Source organism: Anser brachyrhynchus, assembly GCF_964034855.1.
Source record: "Anser brachyrhynchus genome assembly, chromosome: 3".
Lineage (NCBI taxonomy): Eukaryota > Metazoa > Chordata > Aves > Anseriformes > Anatidae > Anser > Anser brachyrhynchus.
The window spans coordinates 105201920-105227471 of NC_137696.1; the positions used below are offsets into that span (position 1 = coordinate 105201920).

Consider the following 25552-nt stretch of genomic DNA (forward strand, 5'->3'; position numbering starts at 1 on the left):
TCCTGCCCAAATAGAGTGAAGCCTTTTGTTTTGGGTTTCATTGGCAAGCTGGGGCTTGGTCTTTAATTGGTTTCATCAGGAAAGAAGTGAGAGTATGTGAGAGTATGTGAGATGCAGTCCGACTTGCTGGCACCATCTCAGGCAGCATTTGGAAGGGAGGGCCAGAGGAGGTTGCAGATCACTCACATTTTATCTGCCTGAAGGTACATACCTTGGTCAGCTGTAGCAAGGACAAGCAACAACCACACACTCTAGAGGAGGAGCGCAGGTGTTCTCAGGTAACCTCCTACAACTCATACAGGAGGGATGGGAAATCTGGACATTTTCTACTGGCCATTCTTTACCACAAAGCACAACATGGTTATTTTCTTAGCATGGTCTTAGCATAGCTGCCTTACAAAAGTAGGGTGAATCTGTTGCTTTTGGCCTAGATCTTTATTTTATTTTATTTTATTTTATTTTATTTTATTTTATTTTATTTTATTTTATTTTATTTTATTTTATTTTATTTTATTTTATTTTATTTTATTTTATTTTATTTTATTTTATTTTATTTCCAACAATAAGAGTGAGAAGCGTTCTGCATTTCTTTATACATATTCAAAATATCTCAGAACACATTACAGAAATAGAGTAATTAAAGGTAAATTCTGCTTTTGTCAATGGCCTCAGTGGTATAAATTAAGATAATTATCGGACTGCTTTGGCTCAAAACTTTATTCCTAAGTATTCACACTGGGATTCAGTACAGACATTAAGACATCTATAAATAGGGTTATACCTGTAGATATGTACAATATCACAAAGTCTGTAAAGTCTCTAGTATAGTCAAGAAAGATGTAGTTAGTTCAGTCAGCAGAGCCTAAAGAATGTCTCGTCTAACCCTCAAAACAGTTCAAGCAGAATTTAACTACAGAAGTGTAAATATTTAGTGTCATTTTAAACATCGTGTTGTGCCCTGGCTGAGCGCTTGTTTCCCCAGGGATGTGCAGATCTCATGTGAGTCCTGTGTCATGTCTGTCCCAGTCCCATGCAGGGGTCTGGATTCTGCAGGGTATTGCAAAGGACACACACAGGGCCTGCTCAGTTTGGACTGATGCTGGAGTCCACTGGCCACAGTGACTGTCCTGAGAGCCTCTCTGCAGGCTGAACACCCATATATTTGCATCTCTTGACGTGAAACTGAATCCCAGCCTCTGTTAAATAACAAAAAGGCCTCAGAATTTATTGAAGGGGGAAACAGAACCAACTCCAATACCTTTCAAGATAAAGACGGGTGTTTCCAAGAGCTAGTGCTCCCTATTGGGGGGAGAAATTGTAACCCCATGCAGGTGAGGAGGTCAGGATGAACCACCAGGGGCTGGGAAGCACGGCCTGAGCTCTGGCTGCCATGCAAACACCTCCAGACTGTCCATGACAGAGGGGCGAACGCAGGTACTTCTGTAGGGACAGGGTGGCTGTTGTGTGCTTTCTGCCCCTAATGTGAGCAGGAGGCAGTGGGCTTTGTGTGCATGTAGGCAGGTATGCAGAGGGGAGTCTAAACCAGAGGCCCTGAGATAGCGTGCAGGAGACCCGTGTTGCATCCTGAAGCGTGGGTGAGTGACAGAAGAATGTGAGGACCGCCGCAGTGGGCGATTGCCTGGGAAGTACTGGGTGGATACTTCCTTTAGTGAGGCATTACGAAATACCAGGTTGGAAAGGGAGGGTCCCTTTTCAGGAAGTTATTCTGAAGTTCAAAGTGTTTTATGGCTTTTGCTCAAGGCTATAGAAGAAAACAATCTATTGGGTCCATTCCCCTCTGTTAGAGCAGGCATTTTATTATTTTTACCACTTGTTCTCATTCTTAAGTGATTGGATATTTATGCACGCTTTGACAGGATCAAGCAGGTTTATATGTGGATAGATGTAGATACATTTAGTCCTGGCACAGTCACTAATGAAAACCACCACAGCACAAAAAAAAAGACCATGTAATTAGATCAGGGTTTTTTTTTTTTTTTTTTTTTTTTTTTTTTTTTTTTTTTTTGTGGAGCTAAAAACATTGTGACAGTTTTGGTATAATGATCTAGTAGCCCAAGTGTTTCTGTACCCTTTAGGACAATTACTGTTCCAAAAGATAAAAGGTTTCTCATTAACATTTTGATATTTTTTTCTCAGTACATTAGTAGCTAAATTCTGAGGTTAAATATGCAGAAACCAAAGGGACCTGATTTCTTTGAGTAGAGCATGGCACCATAAATGAAAAAGAAATTCTGCTGGAATATATCCCATTTTACATAATGGCTTGCTGGAGGTCTGTAGATTTGCACTTTGGTTTGCAAGTCTATGCTATAAACATATTGATTGATTATGAACTGGATTATGATCAAGCTTAAAAATATTTCCTAAAAGATATGTCAATAAACTATATCCTAAACGTCAAACAAATTTCAGAGCATAGTTCTTATGCTACAGTTATATTTGGCCTGTTTAGTTGCACACATGTCATGCAGCTAAAAGCTGATATGAATATCCTGAGCTTCAGGGTTAATATTCTTGAAAGGATTCCAATTAGCCAGTAGGTAGCCAAGTTACATTGCAATATGAGTTGTGGAACTGATCCTTTAATATGAATAGTATCTAATAAATAGCCAAAGTACCTTGCTAGTGAATGGCCAGTAGAATAGAAGTTCTTTTAATACATTTTTAAGGCAAATGCTTATGAACAGGAAACATTTGTTAAAATTGATATCTGCTTGTGATCACATTGTTAAAAAAAAATAAAAAAAATTAACCAGTCACACAGTAAATATATCACTTCCAATAAATAACTTAAGACAACTTTAACAGTCATGAATTTCTTATATGATTTAGAATTGGCTGAGTGAAGTTAAATGGTGATATGGCAGCTGAGATGTGAAGCAAGAAGCCAAGAAATTTATTGGCTTTGATAAGAAAGAAGACGTGTTTGTTTGGTTTTATTATTGGGAATTTGAACAACGGGAAAAAATAATAACTAGAAAGGAACAGAATGTGGGACTAAAGATTAAAGTTTTGGAATGATTTATATGACAGCTGTTCAGAATACACATGACTAATGTCAGCTCTTGAAGCTCTGGGTTTATTTCAGCGTGTTGTTCATTCTGGAATTATTGGGAATTTTTCTGTGTTTCTGGACAGTATTTATTGTAAAGTCTGCAGTTCAGAACAGAGTTCAAATGCATGCTGTGAACCAGAAAACTTACTTTTTTTTCCTCATGAAATACTTTTACATATGAACAGCAGTTTAAAAATGTTCCATTGGAAGGTTTTGCTTAAGCACATGAAATCCATCAGTAGGATTTTGCATAAATAAGCAGACCAAAGAATCATGCATTTAGTGATCTACAGATTGCTCAGAATCTCATAAGTAGAGCTTTAATTAAGTGGCCTTTCTTAAAATGGAGATGAGAAGACAAAATTATTTGCCTTACATCTTTTGCTTGACTTAAAGTGTCTGCTAACTAGCACCCACCAGGAGATGGCTGAGCATAGAGTATACTGACCTTTTAGAGACAGTTTGAAAAACAGTCTTGAAAAAGAAGCTTGCATTTCTGATGGAAAAGTAAAACCACTGGTGACACAGAAAACTCAATTATTCATTTTCAGAACCAGTGATCCCTTTAAATCCTTTGTGAGCCACTGGGGCCTGATTTTCCTCTTTTGACGTTCGGCATTATTGATGTCAATAGTTTCTCCAGGTTAATACTACAGTAAATGGGTGAAAAATAGTTCTGTTGTCACTCTAAAAATGAGAGTTTTCTTTCTCATCAATAAAAGAGCAAGTCTGTAAAGGGAAGTGAAGAGTGGTGGTTTAGACAAAGTGGTAAGAAAATCATTTTGGGTAAGGTTTGACCTCTACTGTGCACAGTGAATAGCACCTCTTAAAGTTGCAGGCTTTGTAGCAATTGCAATTATGGGGGAAGCTGACATTCAATGGGGAGAATACACACTTAACTACTTGTTAACAGCATCACTTTGTACAGGTTTGGTTAACGGTGTGGAAAATCCGCAAAGCAGAAAGTCTCCTATTGTTGTACTTAGTCGTGGTGGGGATTGCTAGCCTTGTGTTTCTGAGTGATTCTGGTGCCTGCAGAATACAAGCAGTATGAACACTAAAAGAATTAGATGTCCTTATAGATCACCAGGACCTGCCAGTTCTTGTTCTGCACCTTTATTTTGCTCTGTAGCCTTTCCAAATGTTCTTGTCCCCATGCCTTGGAAGAGAAGCATCCCAGGAGGCATGGACCGCTAAGCTCCTGCTTTCCTGGGCAGGTGCTCCCTTGTCCATGGTTTGGTGTATGGATGAACTCCCCAGTCATCTCTGTATGGTATCTCTGTTCTCCATAAACACTGTCAGCATGTGCACCCAATTCCTGGTCTCCTTATTTTCAAACAGGAGTGTGTGAATTCAGCATGTGGAATTTGCCACCTTGTGTGTGTGTTCACCAGAGGGTGTGCAAGGAATACTTAGCAGAGGTGGATCTAATCTTAGAAGGTGACTGATTTTCTCTCCATGGAGATACGGCTCACACAGCCAAGCAGCTGAAATGCTGCCTTCAGCTGCTTCTACCATATGCTCCTGAAAGGGCTGCTGCTGCTCTCTACCGGTCTGCTTGATGTTGCTGAGCTGCCCCATCTTCTAGCAGAGACATTTGTCTGTGGAAAAAAGTCATTGTTGACAGGAGGTGTGAAGCTGCTCACATTGATCCAGGAGTTTCTGACTGCAAGAAAAGGGCTGATCTAAGAGCAGCCATTACTCAGGAAGTGACTGTCTGCCCACCGGCCAGGGCTGTGATTTCTGTGTCCCTCTTCTCATTTTCTGCTATATTTGATTTCAGTTTTAAGAGATATCACTACAGGCTTTCCAGTCATGCTGCTCTCTGTGATACAGGGAAATCATGAAAGAATAAATCTTCATTTAAAAACTTGCAAGAAAATAAAAAAGACTTCCCAAACTGCCACCTTCAATAAGTCTGCAAGGCCATGGTTGAAGGCCTACATATAAGCCAAAGAACAACATTACCTTAATGCATTTTCCATTAAGTTTCAGTTAAAGGTTGCAAAAATGTTGGGAAGTGATGGCAGTACAGGAGGTTTGGAAATCTTGAAAGATATATTACTCAATAATGCTACTTATCATGAGCACAGGATAAAGAAACTACTAGAAAGGACTATTCTGAAGTATGAATGGGGTTGGTCTCTTTTTGGAGGTGATAGGGCATGAGGAAATGGCCTCAAGTTGCATCAGGAGAAGTTTAGATTTGATATCAGGAAGGATTTCTTCACAGAAGGGGTGGCTAGGCATTGGAATATGCTGCCTGGGGAGGTGGTGAAGTCAACGTCCCTGGAGGAATTTAAGAGATGTGTGGATGTGATGCTTAGGGACATGGTTTAGTGATGGACCTGGTAGTGGATGGTTGGACTTGATAGTCTTAAAGGTCTTTTCCAACCTAAGTTATTCTACGAGCCCTGCTTCTGTCAAGAGCCTGCATGCTGAATGCATGCAGGGCTGCTGCCTGGGCAAGAGCTAGATGCTGAAGGCTTCTCAAGAGGGTGAATACCTATGGGGCTGAGGCTCCCTCCTGTTGAAAAGGAGCTGTTGAGGGAGGTGGTGGGTTTTGAACTGTCACCAGGGACTGAAAAATCTATTTCTGAGACATTTATGAGCTGTAGTTCCTCTTCCCAAGATAATGCTCTAACTTCCATGCAAGGGAGATGGTGGTGGGAGGTGGATCCAGGCAGGGGCAGAGTAAGACGAAGAGTAGCCTCCAGCCTTATGACAAAGACAGCATATAAGCAGGAACACAATCAGGTCAGCACAGATAAAGGAAGTTAAAAATAAAGACAATCTGAAGTTGTGTGACCTGGGCACGTACAGAGGCCTTGCAGGAGCAGAACTGCATTTTTCTACCAGCTTCTGTGCACGAATGGACCATTGCCGGGTACTGTCTTGCTTAGTAGAAAAAGCGTTCATAGTTCTGGGGAGCTTCGTGCACCTCTCAGCCCAGCTGGCATGAGAAACCAGGCAGTACTAAAAAGCAGACATTCTGTATTGTGCTGTTACCATTGGGTCATTGGACCTGAATTTTGCAGTTTTCTTTATTTTCAGCTAGACTTTTTCTTCTGTGCCCCAAAATAGAATGCTGTGTGGCTTTCATAATTCTGATGTGATCTTCCATGGTGTTTCCCACCATATTTCTAGTATTTTTATTTTATTTTTTTACTCTTAAAACTTGAGAAACACATTACTTATAATATATTCCCTGCCTCCCCCTTCATTTTTCAGTGAAATAATAAAAGGCCTGCCACAGCTTGTGTGCTTTAGTCCTCATTATTTCTGCCCTGATTTCAACAGCCACTTGCATCAAGAAGTATAAAACCTCCAGATCCAGGTTGCATGCCAAAGAAAACAACTGCAGTTCACAGAAATCCCTTAATAATTTCAGCAAAATGCTAAAGGAGGAATTTTGTAATTAAAGATTTCATATTTTCTTACCTGATGTTGAGCTGGGCGGATTTTACTACTGATTCCAAGACATCCCACTGGGGGAAAAATGGTTGCACAATTGGCAGTTATTTTATTGGAATAGCTTTGTCATACTGTTATCTCTCTGATTCATGGAATAAATATTTATACATATCCCTTTTCCAGGCACCCTTCAAAGTGACATTTTCTTCATTAAATTATAGCAGCATTTAGATTAAGTGCTTTGGCAGAAGAAAGTAATGCTATCCCAAGATTCGTAGACTCACAGAATGGTTTGGGTCGGAAGACCTTAAAGACCACCTAGCTCCAACCCCCTGCCATGGGCAGGGACACCTCCCACCAGACCAGGTTGCTCAAAGCCCCATCCAACCTGGCCTTAAACACTTCTAGGGATGGGGCATCCACAGCTTCTCTGGACAACCTGTTCTAGTGCCTCACCTCCTTCATCATGAAGAATTTTTTCCTTATATTTAATCTAAATCTAATGTCTTTCAATTTAAAGCCATTAGCCCTTGTCCTATCACTATATGCCCTTGTAAAGACTTTGCAGATTAGTGTTTGGCAACCTTAGTACATAAAAAATCAATGTGATTTTATCAGGATTCTTTGCCACGCATCCCATGAGCTAATATGCTGAGTGTGGAGAACAGAGAGAGGCAAAACTTCTGCCATGGTAGAAGCTCATATGAATTCTTTGTGGTATCTTAAGAATGAATGCTCTTACTCCACCTGTGATGTCCAGATTTGTCATTTTCACAAAAGCCTTGGTGCTCATCCAGGAGGAACTTCCTGATCTCTGCACTTCCATTCCTGTGTTTCAGACACAAAATTGAGTTTTGTCTTACAGGAGTTAAAGTGGGGCTGAAAATTATCCAGTATCAAGTTCAGTAAATCATCTTTTGAAATCGTATTCAGAGAATCCCTCTCCAGTTCTAGCAGGATAATGCAGCTTTTCCTGGCTGATTTGTAGGTATGGCCAGACAACATGAAGCTAACTTCTAGTGATGCACTCTCAGGTGTCTCCCATACAATCACTCTTCTAGGATGTCATTCCTTCTCCTCCTCTTGATGAAGGATGTGCATTTAGCAGAGTGAGTTGGAGCACCTGCATACTCCTTTGTGAGTTTTACACGATAATTCTTTCTTGTGCTCTAGACTAAAATGTTTTGCCCACAGAAGTTGATCTGACATTGAAAGATAACAGTCCCTCATTTTCTGAGCCTTCGCTGATAGGAATGCTTACTGCTGAAAGTGCTGAAAACTCAGTCTTTGGAAAACTGCAGTCTCTATAAGCCTTGAGAACTCAAAATGAAAAAAAAAGAGAAAATCCCTATCTCTCTATTCATTTGTATGTGTACATATAATGATGGACAATAACCATTGTCATTGATAAAGTACATGAATTAATAACAGAAAAGGTCCGATATATTATTACAGCAGATTAATGAACAGCTGAACATATGATTAAGCAGTAAATTTAAAGATAATTTTTATATAATTTTATCCTCTTCTCTCTCTCTCCTTTTCATTAGGAGCTCAGTTTATTAGCCTATTTCTAAAACTCTTATTAAAATGTTGCTGTGAAGTGATATATTCTGCTGCATTTTATGGAATTTTAAGTCTTGCAGCCTAGCTGTGCAGAAATCTCTGCTGAGTCAGCATCAGTGCAAGTGCAGAGGATCTGCAGAGATCTCCTCTGACTCACTCTGCCATAGACTTGGAGGACAGGCTCAGCACCAACTTAGGCAGAGACAAGGCTTTGAGGAAGGGTTAACTAAGGTGGGAGAAAAAAGGAGAAAACATAAGAAGAGAAGGCTAAAGATGACTTTAAATTTCTTGATTATTATTAGGGGGGCATGAAAAATTGCTTGTACAATTTTTTGGAGAACAAGTTTGGAAAGCTATCTGGTTATCACTACTGCACTATTCTTTAACAAAAAGAAAATTATGAGAGAAAATAGTGATGTTAACTCTGCATGAAAAAAATGGTATATTCCAGTAAGGCTATAAGGATGTACATTCATGAAGTTTGCATCCATATGGATTACAAGGATAAAATTATAGCAGAAAAGATGTCCACGATGTCAAGTAGACTTTGCTCCATCAGTCCAGATTTCTAGATCTACTTTCTGCCATCTTTTCTGATATTTTTTTTTTCTCTGCATCTTCATGATCTCAGCTGACATCAGATTATGTCCACTTATTTAGACTTACATCATTTCTAATTAAGGTCATATATCTCTATTCGTTGTCCATGTATAACTGAATATATCAATATCACAGGCATGAATGTACTTTCACGCACATGTTCATAAAGAAAACTCTAATCCTAAAAGCAAAAATACACAGCTTTATGACTTATTTGTCTAACTGAGAAATTTAGGCAGTCTGTGAGAAATAATATATTATGCTTTGTTGGCTTTTTTTTCTCTCTCTTGCTTTTTTTTAGTCTAAAATAGATAAACCAATTCTGTTCAACAACACAACTTCTAGATGCTTCAAAAGGAATGCAGCAAAAATAAATATTTAAGTTGAGTGCACTCTAGTTAGTTTAGAATAATTCATGGCTGTCTTACTGTGGGAGTAGTAATTATTGATCAATTTTTTTTTTTTTTTAAGTGTTGAAGTACTGTACCCAGCTGCATTTTCAGAGGGCTTTGTGTAGTTGGCTTATTCACTGCAGCTCAGCCGCTGCAAAGCTAATGAGACTGCTGACCTTGAAGACAGGAAGGTTACAGGCCTCCCAAAGTGAATATAGTACACTGAAAGATGTTTGCTTTCTGTCTTTTTATTGAAATGTACTTTTTAAGCTTCATTACTGATACAAGGAGCAAAGAGGAAAACAAAACAAAACAAAACCAACCACATGCTGTGGCTATTGATACATTAATGTGTCTTTCACTGCACAGCTGTATTGCTGTCTTGGTCAGTGAAGATGCATTCTGCTAGTGTTGAGAATTTCCTTCACTTTTTGTAAAATGCAACTCCAGTCCTTGTTTCACTATCCTTTCTTTTATCTTGGGATCAGTCATTGGACAGGTCAGAAACCCTGCCTTGGAAAAGAAACTGAAAACTCCCATCTGTGCCTTCCATAGTCTGAATCAAACACTATTCAAACTAGAATGCATTAAACTGTTATCCCTTCAGATGTTAGATGCCTAAATTAGATTAGTTATAGAATATCTTTGGCTCTGTATCACAGGGTTTGTAAAAGTTTTTACTGTCTAGTCTTGGCAATGTAAATTTGATGATATTTCTCCCTATCTATTTGTCTCTCTTTTGCAGCACATGTGGAAAAAACATTATTTCCTCTCCTCTACTTTTCATTCCATTTGAAATGTACTCCAGCCTGTTTTTGTTGTTGTTTGTTTGTTTATTTGTTTTTAAATTATACTTGGAGCAGAAATGAAAACAAACAAACAAACAAACAACCAGCGATACTCACTTGTCCTAGCAGGGTTCTTTCCAGTCTTGGCATGCTAACTGAGATTACCAGTTTGACTGGCAAGGAAATCCATCTGTTCAGGATATAAATACACAAATAGTAGGAATTATGCATGTTATTGTAATTCATGAAGAGGACTAAATATTCTCAACATGATAGTGACCACTTGTCACCTGCATTGTATCTAAAGGTATTGAATTAAAGACTGTTGCCATCTTCATGATTATATTTAAATGTAATAAGCACTTTCTGAAGCCTGTTTTGAAGAACGCACAGGATGGTGCAGGCTTTCCACTCATTCATGGCATCCTACAAAGCTTTTCTCACACTTCCTCCTAAAAATGTCAACACTTCTCTTCAGTCCTAATAGATGTCTTCCACCCTGCTGTTCCTATTCAATTCTATATCCTCTTTAGAATAAGGCCAGCAAGAAACTGATGGAAAAACAAACAAAGTCTAGAGCTCTTTTGCGCTCTGGCTGTGCAGAAAGTGTAGAAAGAGAACATTTGCTAACAGTAAGTAAATGGCTTTCTTATAAAACTTACAGGCAGTCCTTTTTTTCCCCCCTTTTGAGATTGAGAAAGGGGAGTCTCACATAATTCTTCTTCTGTTAAACTCTAATTGTATCTGTCCCTGTGTCTTGTGCCTCACGCTCATTAGTGTGAAGATTCACCTTAGCTATCTTGACTTGCAACACTTTTTGCATGTCTGCTTGAGGTCCCTGTGGGGACCTCATCTCAATTACTGCTGCAGTCTGTTTTGTGATGCTGTCCACAGCACATGGTCAGATGCAAAGGACATGCTTAAACCAGGCTGAGGGGACCTGTTCTGCTCACAGTCCTCATAGTAAGTTAAGGAACAGAGGATCATGGAGGTAACCTCAAAATATTATCTATTTAAGCTGCCTGCCCCAAGACATCATCAGCCATGGCATCAGATTTTTGTTTTTCAAAGATTTCTCATCATGGATACTCAACAATGTCCCTGACAATCCGTCTAGTGCTTTACTATCCCTGTCATTAAAAAGTTTGCCCTAATGCCTAATAGAATCTTTTTTTCTTGCTGCCATTTAAGTTCATCACAGCAGGATTAGCCTCGCTCAGCAGAAGTCCCAACAAAAATGATAGATTTTTTCCCCCCTGGGAAAAGCTGCATATGAAAGTTTGATGCACTTTTCAAGCCTGCCCATGCATTCTACATTTCTAGACCACTTTAAAGAATGTGTAAACACTGAAGAGAAGTTGCATTTCTCATTAGTGTTGAAAGTGCTCTGCATTTTTTAAGTGTAATGGGTAGCACCCAGACACAAGGCCTCGGTACTCACGGTCAGGTAGTGCGTTGAGATCTGCATTGCCATCCCTTTGTTCAGTGGGATGGATCAGGCTGCGCTCCCTCCATTGAAAAAAAATTGTCTGGGGACTTAGGTAAAAACCACGGGATTTTTTTTTTTGAAGATGGGAAATGGGAATTACTTGGTTTTAGCAGAGGCAGTCAAAGAGTTTGTCAAAATTTCCCTGTAAATCCTTTGCTAGGAAAGGAACTGGAAAAGTAGACTGATCAACAGAACCACAGGGCAAAGTTAACCTCTGTGCATATGTGATGACTTCTGTTAATCAATAACTTCTGTCAGCTCCTAGTCAGAGCGTCGGTTAACATACATAGTTAATTATCTTTTGGATCTGTAGGCATAGCTGTGATTATAAGGATAAAATGACAAAATATGTGAGAGTAGAACACATTTAGTCTTTTAAAAGTTGGATTTTGTTTTGCTTATTATCTCATATCTGAACACTATTCTGAAGCTGAATAAAAATAAACTTTTTGGAGATAAAACACCAGATTCTGTCATTGGTTATATGTGGCTCATATTTGTTTCAACAACAGGTAATGCACATAGCTGACCTAGAAACATGTTTGCAGGGTACGCAGGATTTTGCCCCTACTTAACAGAAGAATGTTATTGCCAAGATTGCAAAAACAGAGCAAAACTCTACAGATATGCACCGTGCTGTGAGCTTTTATTGTCTGACTGTGTCTAATGGTTGAACTGCCAAAACTAGCAGCAGGACTAGAATAAATTATGAACAGATGAAGAACTCTCTCCTTCTTGTGTGATAATCCAGGATTCCCTTATCTATAAATAATGATCCCAGAATTTGACAACGAGGAGTAAAATGTTATGTGAACAAATGGTAGAAAGCTTTTACATCTTTATTGACGTGATCTTCTTCCACAAATCAAACACCAGATACTTAATCTAAACAGGATGGATACCCTCTAAGATAAATGTTCACAGTACATATAGAACATGTGTTGGAACTAGATGATCTCTAAGGTCCCTTCCAACCCAAACCATTCCATGATTCTAATATGCTTTACATGCTGACATTTCACTTGATAAGTACTGCTGTTTCTGCTTGTCTGTGACATTACAGTGTTTTCTATTCATGAAAACTATTTCTTATATCCAAATTTAACTGAAATACCCTGACATTCACTAGACATATTTCTATTAGTGGCATGAAATTTGCCAGTACCTCCATTTTGGTTTATTTTACATACAGTCCATCATATTGGGTATTGTGATTTGTTTGTTATAAGCTACCACATATAACACTTCTGGAAATAAAAATATTGCTTACAACAACTGAAATCCAGATAAATATGTGGTGTATCGTGCCCCCTTTATCCCCCACCTTCCCGGGAATATTTTTACTCACTCTAATTACCTACTTTCTAAGTGCAATGTGTTGGCTTCTGCTAGGAACACAAGGACATATAGCTGCTGTGCAGGAGACAACTGTATTCGTTTAGAATTAGAAGAGCTAAGAGTGCAGCAGAAAAGCAATCAGATAATCCAGTTCTGTTTTGCAGAGAAGGAGCACTAGTGGATTTTCTTTGAGACATTACCTTATTTTTAAGGATACTTCATTAACATCTTAAAAATTAGGACAGCTTGTGAGTATGATTACCCTTCTACTCAGTCAATGATTTCTTTTTAGTCAGAAGAAAGCAGTACCATTTTGAACAACAGGTTGCTCCACTGTTTTCTCATTTAGTAGCTTACTCGCATAAGCAATGCCATTGAAATCAATAGGCTTCCTCACTTCAGTTTTGTTTCCTTGCAGTAATTTTGTCCAAGTAAAGACTGGCATATTCATTTAAAACTGCTTATACCAACATATCTAATGCTAATTCTTTCTTAGGTGGATTTATACCAGTATACCTTTTTCCACAAGGGATTCACAGTCCTAAATCAGATAGTTATCCTTATTCAAATTAGGACTAATAAAGTGCACACATTTGCTCATTTTCTGTATTTGATGAGCAGAAGTTGAATTGGAACCTAAATCTGTACTTTGAACTGAATATGATGTAGAAAGAAAGAGAGGAAGAATGACAGTGAAAGGAAAGTGGGAAGGACAGGAGGACCTTTAAGAGATCCATCTTCTCTGTGAGTTTTGAGGTGTTCTGGCCACTTCAAAACATTATTTGGAAGAATATATCAACTGAGACTTATTCTGACCTTCACACTTACATGAAACAAGCCAAAAATACCTCTGGTACCTTCTCTGGCCAAGTTACCATGGTATCTTTTTTAGATCCTTTAATCTTTCCTCTCTTTCTTCCCATTCTTGTTTTATCTTTTAAATCTAATCTAGTCCAGCTTTTATCCAGTTCTACCTACACGGAGAGCCTGCTGCTGTTGGTGCCCAATGTGAGATATGGTAAAAAGTATATTTTTTTTAATGGGTGAGAAGTCCCCTATGAAGGCTGAAAGCTGATGAATTATTTAAAGCAGAATAACTAAGGTACACTACAATATGAGTTATTCTTTATATATTTACATGCGTTTGTTGCCTTAGCCCATCAACTGTATGGTCTAAAGAAATGCTAATCCACACGAGCCTTTTAACTATCGTACATGTGGTTAGGATATATTGGAAGAAGCTGAATGCAGACCAGGAGATGAAATAAACAAACAGTGTTAACACTTCTGCATATATACAATGATAAAGAAAAGTCATCTAGAAATTTCATAAATAGGAGGATTGAAAAACTTCCTAGTACGAAGTCATTATGCCAGAAGATATCTTAGGCTCTGGGTCAACACATGGATCTTGAATTTTGCAGAATTTTTCTTTTACTTATTTCATGAATATAACTTTTCCATATGGCTTGTAGACAATTTCCACAATATGTTAGATGCTATAAGCATATAACTACTCCCATCTTGCTTGATTACAAGAATTCAAATGCAAGTCAGGTATGGAGGGCTCTAAAAATGGTAAACACATGGGCTTTGAACACTGGCTGAAATATAAACTTCTTGTCTTTGTCTAGTTCTGAAAATAGGTCCAGAAATCATAATTTTCTAGATTATCTTAACATGGAACCTGATTGAGTTAATCTGTTTTAATAATTCTGTATTATTATTATTATTTTGTAATAATTTTGTTTTCAGAAATTGAAAGCCACCAAAAGAAGTTTTATTAAAGATGTGCTTGAAATATACAAAATGAAATACGTGGAAGCTCATATCACTTTGGGAGTTTTGCATGTGTTGTTGTCCTGTTAACCTAGCAGCTGAAATGTAGAAAAAACATGGTAAGTTGTAAAGAAGTTTGAATCAATTATTGTCTGTAGACAAATGTTGTGGCCAAGGTTGATTTCAGTTTTTGACATACTGAACAGCTTCCTCTGACTATATGAGTGTCCTGTCTGAAGTTTCTTGTGTGATTGAGAAGTCATCTTGTGTAACAAAATAGAGTTACTATTCTTAAATCTGCACATTTGCTGCTAAGCTATACCAAACACAGGTGAAATAGTAAGATTAAAGAGCAGTGTGTAACACAGCAGAAATAGCTGGCTAATTATAATCAGCTACCCAGCTACATAGCATATTCCCTAGATGACAGTTTATGAAAATGTGTAGTGCTTTCAATGCATACGCAGAAAAATGGAGCCTTCAATTGAAAAGAAATGCTTTTATGTGGCTGTATAAGGCTTGATTTTGTTTGGACTGTGAATGGATTTTTGGCGTGATTTGAAGCTGTGTTTAAAGTAATTTAAATTACAGTGACCACAGCAGTCACAGAACGTCTACAGTAGGAGCTCTGGGTCATACTCAGTGTCCTAACCCTGACACGTGCTATATTATTCTTTGAGTTGATGGGAAGCTCTTTTGCCAATTTGTGCTCCTGAACAAGCAGATTAAAAACACTGAATACAGGCAAACATAATGCCTCTTTTGCTAATAAACGTGTGCTGCTACTGAAAAGAAAAGGCTTTTGGGTTCACAAGCAATTGCTGCAAGGTTTCCTATAACCAGCAGTGCAAGAAACTGCACTTTTCCTTAAAATGGCTTTACTTTTTTTTTTTTCTCCCCCCCAAAAAAAGTGTAGCATTAATGGGATAATGGGATGAACAGAGGGAAAGAACTGTCACTGAATGCACATTAGATTATTAGAAAGTTTAGAAGCTTAACAAGTCTGAAAACATTAGTAAATGGCTGATATTATAGTTTGTAGACGGGACTCAAAGGAAGTAAAAAACATAAACCCCACCAAATTAATGAAGGATGTGTATGGAAGATATTATTATACACCCCAAAATGAGGTTATGAGAGAGATCTGCAATACAGATTCCATGTGAGCTGCCAGATTTCCAGTGGCTACAGGATCTCAAAATCTGTCAGATCAGCATCTCTATTTCACAGCATATACTCATGGGATTTTTCACTTCCAGCCTAGCAAAGAAAAAAGGCAGCTGCCATGATCTCTGCTTTGATGTTTGGAAAAAAAGCAGAGTAGTCTAGGATTTCTGAAAGGAGATTTGTAAAATCACATATACTCAAGCGAAGTCTAGCCAGGCTATATTTACTATACAGGAAAAATTTGATTTGCAAAAATGTGGGATATAGATTACTAGATTAATGAATTAATGAATTATAAGAACAGAGCTTGCTGTCTGTCTTTTGCTCATTTTCTGTCTCATGGGAAGAGTAAATTATATTCTGTCTACTCACTGGAATAATTAAAATTTTGAAGAGCATGCAAGTACAGTATTGAATAGGTACTCATCAGTAACTAAAATCAGTAACTAAAATCAGTATTTTGTTGAATGTTCCTTATCACAAAGTCAACATCAGTCTCTGCACCTAGCTGTTAAGAAAAAATAAATACCCCACTCAAGCCATATTTTTTATTACGTTCCCCTCTGATTTAGAGAGTTTGTCCAAAATGGAAATTTTGAATGATTTATGATATTTTCCCCAATTCTTGCTTCATCAGAAAATTATGTTTTTACACTGATTTTGGGTCCTGAATCAGTTTCACAGCTGCTATGGAATATTTATTTATTTATTTATTTCCTGTGAAATCTGTGGGAGAAGGGCATCTCACACAAAGGAAGACTCTGGAAGGAGGTCTTCATCTAGGGCACAGAAAAGCTTGTGAGAACCTTTCTTATGATTTCTGTGGGCAGAAGGGCACCACTCATTTCAGATAGCAAATAATTATGATCTGAGCACAGATAAGAGTGGAAATAAACAGTTTCCAGGAAAAAAAAAAAAAAAAGAGAGTACATGCTGATACATATTTGATTATGTGAGAAAAAAGCAGAAGAAAATCAAAAAGAGAAAAGACAAGAAAAAGGCATATATTGTATGACACTATGAAAAAGAGATATGCAAGGCTTACTAGCAGGCAGGAAAGGAGCTTGATGCCAAGGAAAAAGAAGCTTTGTTCCCCTCACACATGTGGCTCCAAAGCAGACAAAGTTGTGATGGAGGGGAATGAGCAGTTCCTCCTCTGGAGTCGTAGGGAGGTCATGTTTTACTGGATGGGGCTACTGGAAAGAGGACTTTACGTCTGTTAGCTTCCCTGTTAAATCAATGTTGTGCTTGCATTTTTGTTGTTGCTGTTGAGAATAAATGGGACCACATATAAGAAGTGTCTGGCTTCTTTATCAATTTCTCTGTCCAGTAGAAACCATCTGTAGGACTCCAAACCCTGGACAAAAACGAAAGTCCAGGACAGGTAACAATCTCTCTCTACATGAGGTGTGTATTCATATAAAATATTTCTGAGATGGTCCCTCCACAGAACTCCTATTTCTGTCAGGTTAGATTAGTCTTCTAAACTTTAGAGCCACCAGCTAACAAGCTTTACAGCACAGCCTTGTAAATCATCTGTCTTGCAAAGGCACTTACATGGAGGAGATGAGCATCTCTGAAAATCAGGCCATTTCATTTTACCGACTATATATGGATGCAGCAACTTAAATTAGGCATACAGAAATGTTAGCAGTGGGATTTTCTGAAGATTGGTTGCTGCTTTGTTATTAGAACATGTTCCAAAGGCAGGTTTTGTGCCAGGAAAGATATGATAGCAATAATTCACTAGCCAAACGGGCAGGATGACCTTTATGAAATGGCTCAGCCTCAGGATGGTGCTGCCGCAGCAATAACAATGCATGCAGGTGGACGCTAGGAAAATCAGGGGTTAAGCTGTCACAGCGGGTGATTTTCACCTGAGAATATGAACCCTAAATTTGGTTAGCTTGTGTGGCCACCCCACATCCTTTCAGGACAAAAAAAAGTGGGGAGCAGCCAAGAGCAGGTAGGTGGTGATAAGCATATATGGCTGAGAGCAGGGGCCTGCAACGCTGTGTGTGTGCTAAGGCAGCTGCTGGCAGTCTCTAAATGACTGAGCAGGCTGTAGTTTTCCAGCTGAAGGATAATATGCTCGAGGGAGTTGGAATCCTTTGCCTTTCAAAGGTAGTGCTCTGCTTCAAAGATTCCAGCTCGGCTGTGTGGCAAGCAATGTCTGCTTGCACGTCCTCAGTGCCATGGGTTGCTCTCTCTGCTACTGGGGATGAAATATTTAAGCTCTGCTTCTGAAGTTTGCATGGTTGCTGCCCTAGGCTTGGTCTTGTGCTGAGCAGCAAGTGAGACAGCCTGCAGTATTCACAAGCATCAGCTCAGCTTCAAGCCCAAAGACCTCAGAGTTATCCGCACTCGTCCGTGAACAAGACAGGATCTGCCAAGTAGATGAACTTAACAGTTTTACTGTGAGTTTGTGAAACATGCCCTGTCGGGCTGTCACCACCATGCCCGTGACGTAGGCTTGGGATTCGGCACATGGGATCATAGAATCACAGAATCATTAAGGTTGGAAAAGACCTTCAAGATCATCTCATCTAACTGTCCTTCTACCACCTATATTACCCACTAAACCATGTCCCTAAGCACCAGGTCCAACCTTTTCTTAAACACCCCAAGGAACAGTGACTCCACCTCCTCCCTGAGCAACCCATCCCAATGCCTGACTGCTCTTTCTGAGAAGAAATGTCTCCTAATTTCCAACCTGAACCTCCCATGGAGCAACTTGAGACCATTCCCTCTTGTCCTATCACTGGTTATCTGCGAGAAGAGGCCGACCCCCAGCTCCCCACACCTTCCTTTCAGGCAGTTGCAGAGAGCAATAAGGTCTCCCCTGAGCCTCTTCTTCCCCAGACCAAACTACCCCAGTTCCCTCAGCTGCTCCTCATAGGACTTATGTTCCAAGCCCTCCACTAGCTGTGTAGCCCTTCTCTGGACATGATCCTGGGCCTTGATGTCCTTCCTGTACTGTGGGGCCCAAAGCTGAACACAGTACTTGAGGTGCGGCCTCACCAGAGCAGAGTACAGGGGGACGATCACCTCCCTGGTCCTGCCATCTACACAATTCCTGATACAAGCCAGGATGCCCTGCAGGCCCGCTGCTCTCTGTCGGTGCCTGTTGCTTGTCATCAGGTGGTTCAGCTGGGCCGAGCGCGGCACTGCAAAATGGTGCGAAGTCCCCAGGGCATCAGGAGCTGCCGAACCGGCCTTTTTGCAGCTCTAAACTAATGGCTGTGATGCACTGCTGCGAGGAGAAGAGCAGTGTGATCCCTTCATTAAAGTAATTGTAGTCTGAAATAATTATACCTTAATTAGTGAGCTGCTATAACTTGCTCCAGCTCATGGTCTTGGGTGCTCAAAAAGTAACAACCAAGCCATGGTTTTATTTGGACAATAAACAGATTGCTTATTTACAAAAGAGTATTCGAGTATCAGTTGCTCAGGGCTTGTTGGAGGGATGGGATTCTGATTTCAGTGAAATCAGTGAAAGGTGTTTTTTTTTTGTTTGTTTGTTTTGTTTTTTGTTTTTCCTACTGAAAGGTCTGATTTTGAATGGTGACAGTCCAGTGGTAGCCTTGTGTTTGCTTTGCTCTGGCAGCTACAAGCTCCAGACAGTCATGCTGCACTGACGCCTTCGCTGTCACTACTCTGCCCAAGTGCTTGCAGACATTAAATGTCTGAAGGGGAAGGAGCTTTGAAATTACCTCCAGAAAGTTATGGTTGCCCTGTCTGAAGAGCAGACTTGGAACCAGACAACTCAGCTCTGCGCCTCGGGTGACTGTGTTACAGCCGAGGCCACAGGTGCCTCCTTCTGCTTTTGGAGATCGTACCCACTCCTCCCTGGCACTGACTCACGGTCTGATTTTAGTTTTATTTAGTCACAGAATTGGCGCTGTACCCTGTGATCTCTGTCTTCCATCTGCTAAAGGGTTCATCCCATTTAGAGGAGAGAACAGCATCCACAATTATTGAGTTGGCAGTGAGAAACGGAGACTAAGGCTATAATGGTAAATAAAACAGGGCTAGGGCACAAGTTTCAGCACTGGCACATGACTGCCCAAACTTGCTGTTCGCATAACCCCTGGCATGGTTTTGGCATGCACCAACTAGCTCTCCCCCAAGGAACGCCCAGGCACAATCTGGACGACAGCATCTGCCAGAGACTGTTCCTAAAAAACTCTTTGAGCAAAGGATGCAAGGTGTGCCCTGCCAGTTAGCCCCAGGGCCCACAGTCCCTGGCCCATCATACTCACCGATACAGACAAAGCTGGAGATGCCAAACATCTGATCCCTTTTCCTCATACAGCCAGAGAAGCAAGAATATCGGCAGGATACTTTAGCTTCAGTACTCTAACAACAGAGCTGCCCAAGAGCCTTTGTAGCCTTAGATTTTAGAGGTTTATTTTGTAATAAATGCTTAGGCTGTGAGCAGTTTTATGCTGGATCTGAATGATACCTTTTCTTCCAGAAGCCCTGTAGAAAGCCTGCACCCTTTTTAAGGAACTACCTGCCATGCTTTGTGTACTGCAGGTGCAGCATGTCCTGGGCAAAGCAATAATGGCTGGCAAAAGAGTGCCCTTTGTGAGGACCTCCCTTGCAATCAGAGTCAGTCTGTAGCTTTGCCATAAATTACATAGCAACAAAAGCTATACTGCATTGTTTTATTCTACGGAAAGAAAAATGCCTCTTAGGCTGGCTGGATTATCTTTAACACCTCTGAAATTTAGCAGAGTGATTTTTTTTGTGCTTTGGGAATTCACAGTGAGGGATGAGCACAGCTAATGAGCTGCTTTCAATGAGTCTAAACTTAGCTAAAGCCTCTTCATGGATCCCTTCAGTAACCAAGGATATTAGCAGAAGAACAAGGTCGAAAAGACAAAAGCCCACAGCTTGACTTTACACTGTGTACAAATTAGGGAACTGACTCTTGCATTTGATCTTTTAAGCAAAAGGGTAACGTATGGTTAAATTTATACCGTCTTTTGCCTTTCATCACTTCACTCCTGTCAGTACAAGTTGAATGGTGCTGATTTGTGATGCCACTGCTTTATATATCAGCCTGGCTGGATTTCAACTACATCTCCACATGTTGCATTTTATGTTGCCATTGCTGTGTCCTGTCTGTGAATTAAAATCTTTGCCATTTGTCCTGCTGTAGTTGATTGTGAATCCACAACCCAGCAGATATTCTTCCATTCTTCCTGGTTACCAGAGAAAGAAATACGTTTTGGCTCTTCTCCACAGCAGACTGAGCACCTGTGTGTGTTTGCAGTCAACGGGAACTTTAAGCCATGCTGCTCCATGAGCCCCCTCCTGCTTTCACTGAAAACTGGGGTTGCTCAGCACTTCACAAAAGGACTCTGCTTAAAGGGATGCAAAACTCCCGAGCAGACTGTCTTTAATGCGAGTTCTTTATGGAAAGAATTACAACTGCTTTGTTGTTGCTGTTCTTCCCTTTTTTTTTTTTTTTTTTTAGGTATTGTTCCATTGCTATTGTACTAATTAAATTTGTCCATTTGTTAGGCAATCTAAATTGCCTTCATTCCCAGCTGCTGCACAATTTAACTGTAATAGTGCAGATTGTTTTATGTAGATGGCTTGATTTTTGTGGTCGGTTGTATGGTAATGAATTGTTTGTCAGAGAAATTTAACTATAAATTCAACAATATATGCACAGATTGAAGTAATGAAATTTGTGATCATGATAATATTTTATGATACAGTCAATCTGTCCTTCTCTTAAAGATAAAAAGTCAGGTTTTATGACTACTAAACAAAAGAACAGCTGTTAGCTGCTCAAAGTTGAGCATACAGAATGAAGCTGATTTATATGATCTAATGAGAGCCCTCTGGAAATGGTGTATCTAGAAAATATTTTGGATATGGAAAAGCAGAAGATAATTATAAAATGGCTTATTTTTAAGTTTAAGCATTTAAGCACAATCCAATATTTGACTGTAAACTGATGACCTCTCTGAAAATTTTCACAGACTCTTGCTGTACTTGAGCAATTTTATCAAGAGTAGGACAGTTGCAGTATAATGGCTGCAAGCCTAGATAATGGTACAGATGGGAAATCTATAGGAAACCTTTTCCCTAGAAATAAATATTACAGCAGAAAGAATATCTGGGAATCAGCACTGAAAATTGCAGCAAAAAGAACTATTTGGGCAAATATCAGCAAGCTTTCCCATGGTGTTGTAATACTTTTTCAGTAAATGGATTGGGCATTAGAGGAGGAATATCACCTGGTCAATCTCAGATAGCTGCTGCTGGTCAGTCACACAGCTCTGATGTGAGGCACAGAGGATGGGATTCACATGAAAAGATGAAACTTCACATAGTTCAGTCATCTCCCCCTAGCTGGCTGTCTAAGCTCCCTTTATATGCAATGGAGAGAAATATCTACTCTAGAAAAGCAGGCAACCTCTTAAAGTCAAAAAAGAAGAATAATGACCTCCAGAAAATGATGATCTCATCTTGTCTAGTATAGGTGGTGGATGAGTATTTGTCACCTTCCACTACAGAAAGACTTTGTCTCTCCAGAAGAGGAACTTTAGGTGGTTGAAGTAGTTGACAGGTTAGATAGCTAAGATGAAGTGAAATAAATCTTGTTCAAACATTGGTGGAATTGTGTCGGTGTACAGAGCACAGCCCATAAGAACTTTCAAGTATTTATGCTGCAATACAAAGGAAAGGGTGCCATGTCATACCATACATTTAGAAATATTGGCATCATTAATGTTCTCCAGCATTTGAAATACTTTCAAAGCATTCCTGCACATGTTTTCCAGCTTGATCTCTCAAGGTCAAGCAGTTTGTCTTATATCCTTACCTTTTCGTCTCTCCGTATTTCTCCTGATGGTAACTTTATACTGTAGTGTAATTGCTGCTTGACCAGCATTGTACTGAGGCCAGGTTGAAATGTTAATACTGCTTTATGTCACTGAGTAATGACTAGTAGCAAGCTAGTGTTTATAACTGAGGATGAATGCACTTATTTTTTGGTCAAAACAGTATTTTAGAAGTCTTTACCTTTACGCATTTTCAAGTCAGCTAAATTTTCAGCTTTTGAAAAAATCCAGAGGAGACAAAAGCAAAACAAAACAAACAAACCCCAAAGTGTCTTCTCCATGAAGGAGAAATTAAAGTCACTTTTTTGCATCTCAGAACTCTAGATGATTATTATTAACATAACTGAGGAAATTGGTCTTCACAGAAATGACTTAAACTGTGTAAAATGAATTCCATTAAATGTTGGCCCAAAAGGGATTATTTTGTGCTCTGTGAGGAAACCTGAGTTCATTTTTGTCCCTTGTTTCCTGATTTCTGGTCCAGATGACATGGAGTGCAGAAGAAAGGATCAGACTCAGACACAGGGGAATGGTGGCGTCCGATGATGCAAAGTGGAAACCACTTCAGATGTGGTGCTGACATAGTCCCAGTGGTGGTCTATTTACTTAAAAAAATACTCACCCCAGTTGGTGATACCTTGTAAATATAAACCTGATATGTGCATTTCCAAGTTATTTGAATCCTGTGCAGCAGCTTTCGTCAGTGTACTCCAATACCTGCTTTCTCTCCAAGCTAAAGTACCACTAATGCTTGGATTTGTCAACATACAGTGACTTTGGGTAAGAGCAAAGGAGAAGGGAAGAGGAAAAATAAAAAATATTAAAAAAATAATAATAAAATACAAAATAAATAATAAAATAATAAAATAAAATAAAATAAAATAAAATAAAATAAAATAAAATAAAATAAAATAAAATAAAATAAAATAAAATAAAATAAAAAAGAAAATGCTTCATTGCCATATGTTGCCAAAAAAGTTAGGGCAATTTTTCATAAAAACACTGAAACTGAAATGAGGCCTCTTTGTATCAACTTGGAAATGTATCTAATACACAGTTACTTTGGAATGAGGCATGGGAAAGAACATGTATGATCGCATATTTGGCTACATAAGGCTTCTCCCTTGAGTAAAGTTGTTGTGAAAGTAAGAGGGTATGTCTGCCTCCTAGAGCAAACCGTGACTTCTTGTTTGCTTTAGAAATTGCCAAAATGTTTTCTTTCATCTCTTGTTAATTTCATCAATGCTGGATCTGAACTCTGTAAATTAAGCAGAAAGTTTTGGTTTGCTTGTGGAGGCACAGAAAGCCTGATCCTAATTGCAGTAGCATGCACTGAAATTCAGCTTTCTTCTTTCTTCAGTATTGGACCCTGAGTTAATTTCTGTAGAGGCTTGTTACAGAAAATCGTTCCACACTTTTGGCCTGTAGCTCTGAAATCACCTTTTCCTCCAAGATGTGATATGCTACAGAATTTAGATGGCACAAAATGTGTTCCACTGCAGTTGAAACAACTCTGGTGCAGTGTCAAGTATACAGGTTTTTTCATGGTTACCTAGAGACTGAGTGAAAGGAAATATGTGAGGCTTTACTGAGCCTACCTGAGAAGATAAATGCTTTTCAGCAGTCAATGGACCTTAGACAGACAAAGTAAGAAGAAGCTGTACCTTCAGTGGAAGAAAAAAAAAAAAAAAAAAAAAAAAAAAGGATTGCCATTTCTATTTGGTAGTATGTTTCTTCTTCTGAAGATGAGATGGAGAGGACCTGGACTCTTGCATTGTTTAGTACTAACTGATGGATGATGTTTGTTCTTACCTTTCTTTTGTTCCTAAGACAATAATTTTAACTTTGTTTTATGCAGACTTTAAAATTTTATATTTGTTTATCCAACAATAGGAATATCTAAATGAAACATAACTAATAATTAAAATCAGGAGAAATTCTCATTTTTTGTATGAATTTTGTTGATAAGCCCATTGCATGCCACCAAAATTAAGCAATAGACATAACTATTTGCCATGAAGTGAGACTATATCTTTTCTTGCTGGTGACATTTTGGGGGAAGGGAAGGCTAGCATTAGCAGTTAGTTAAAAACATACAGTCTGTAGCTCACATCAAAGTGCCTATCTATAAACATCATGTTGTGTATTCACTGAAAATTCAAGTGGGGTTGAAAATCTGAAGGTGTTTTTTTTTGTTTTGTTTTGTTTTGTTTTTTTGACACAAATACCCCAGACAATTTTATCACTCTGTGAATGAACTCCATTAAAATATATGTGATGAAACCTATAAGTATTATGTGACAAGTTTTGTGTTTTCTTTCTTTGTTTTTACTTTTCTTCCCTTGTCTAAGTCAACCTTTGGGTAACACACCAATGAATTTTATTATCAGTATTTAGTAGAAGCTTTGATGGTCTAAGGTTATGAGTCTGTCAAGGTTCATAGGGAGAAACATTATCTTCTATTTGACTGATTTAGTATGAAAACTAGTTTTCAGTGACCCAGACTGTACCTGAGCAGTCATGTGCCTGAAGATTTGTTTGTTTTTCTTCCCTGTGTTCTGTTAATTCTTGTTCCAGTTGCACAGTCATCACAAACAAAGGGTTGCTTTCAGCTCTTTCCTTCCTCTTAAAAGTATTTATTTGGTAAGGTAGCCCCAGGTAGGTCTTGATGAATGGGATATTGCATGTTACATAACTTTTGTACTGTAAATTTTTGTTTGTTTGTTTGTTTGTTTTTTAAGAAAGGAAATTTAATATGTTCTCTTTTAAGAAAGTAAATTCAATTTTCTAGATAAAATCCTGGCCATCCTGACATCAGTTTTGGCATTTACTGCAGTACAGCTAGAATTTCACCTTTCATGTGGGAAGCTTGTTTGGTTAATTACCAACCCATGAAGAGCAGGATCATACCAGATTCAGAAACAGAATCACTTGCTAGTGTCATGGCAATTGTACCAATTATTCATTTACACACAACTTTGGGAGGTTATGAAAGTTATATGACTACGTCTCTCATTTTGAACCACTAAGACTATAGGTAATTACACGTGGCAAGTCTTATACATGTTGTACAAGGAATA

General features: G+C 38.9%; 1 long non-coding RNA gene across 1 annotated transcript; it reads left to right on the forward strand.

Moving 5' to 3' along the window:
- On the forward strand, positions 1-25552 carry LOC308192091. The gene is made up of 3 exons (XR_013948542.1): positions 1-278; positions 14419-14561; positions 22957-25552. It is a non-coding gene; the product is annotated as an uncharacterized lncRNA (long non-coding RNA).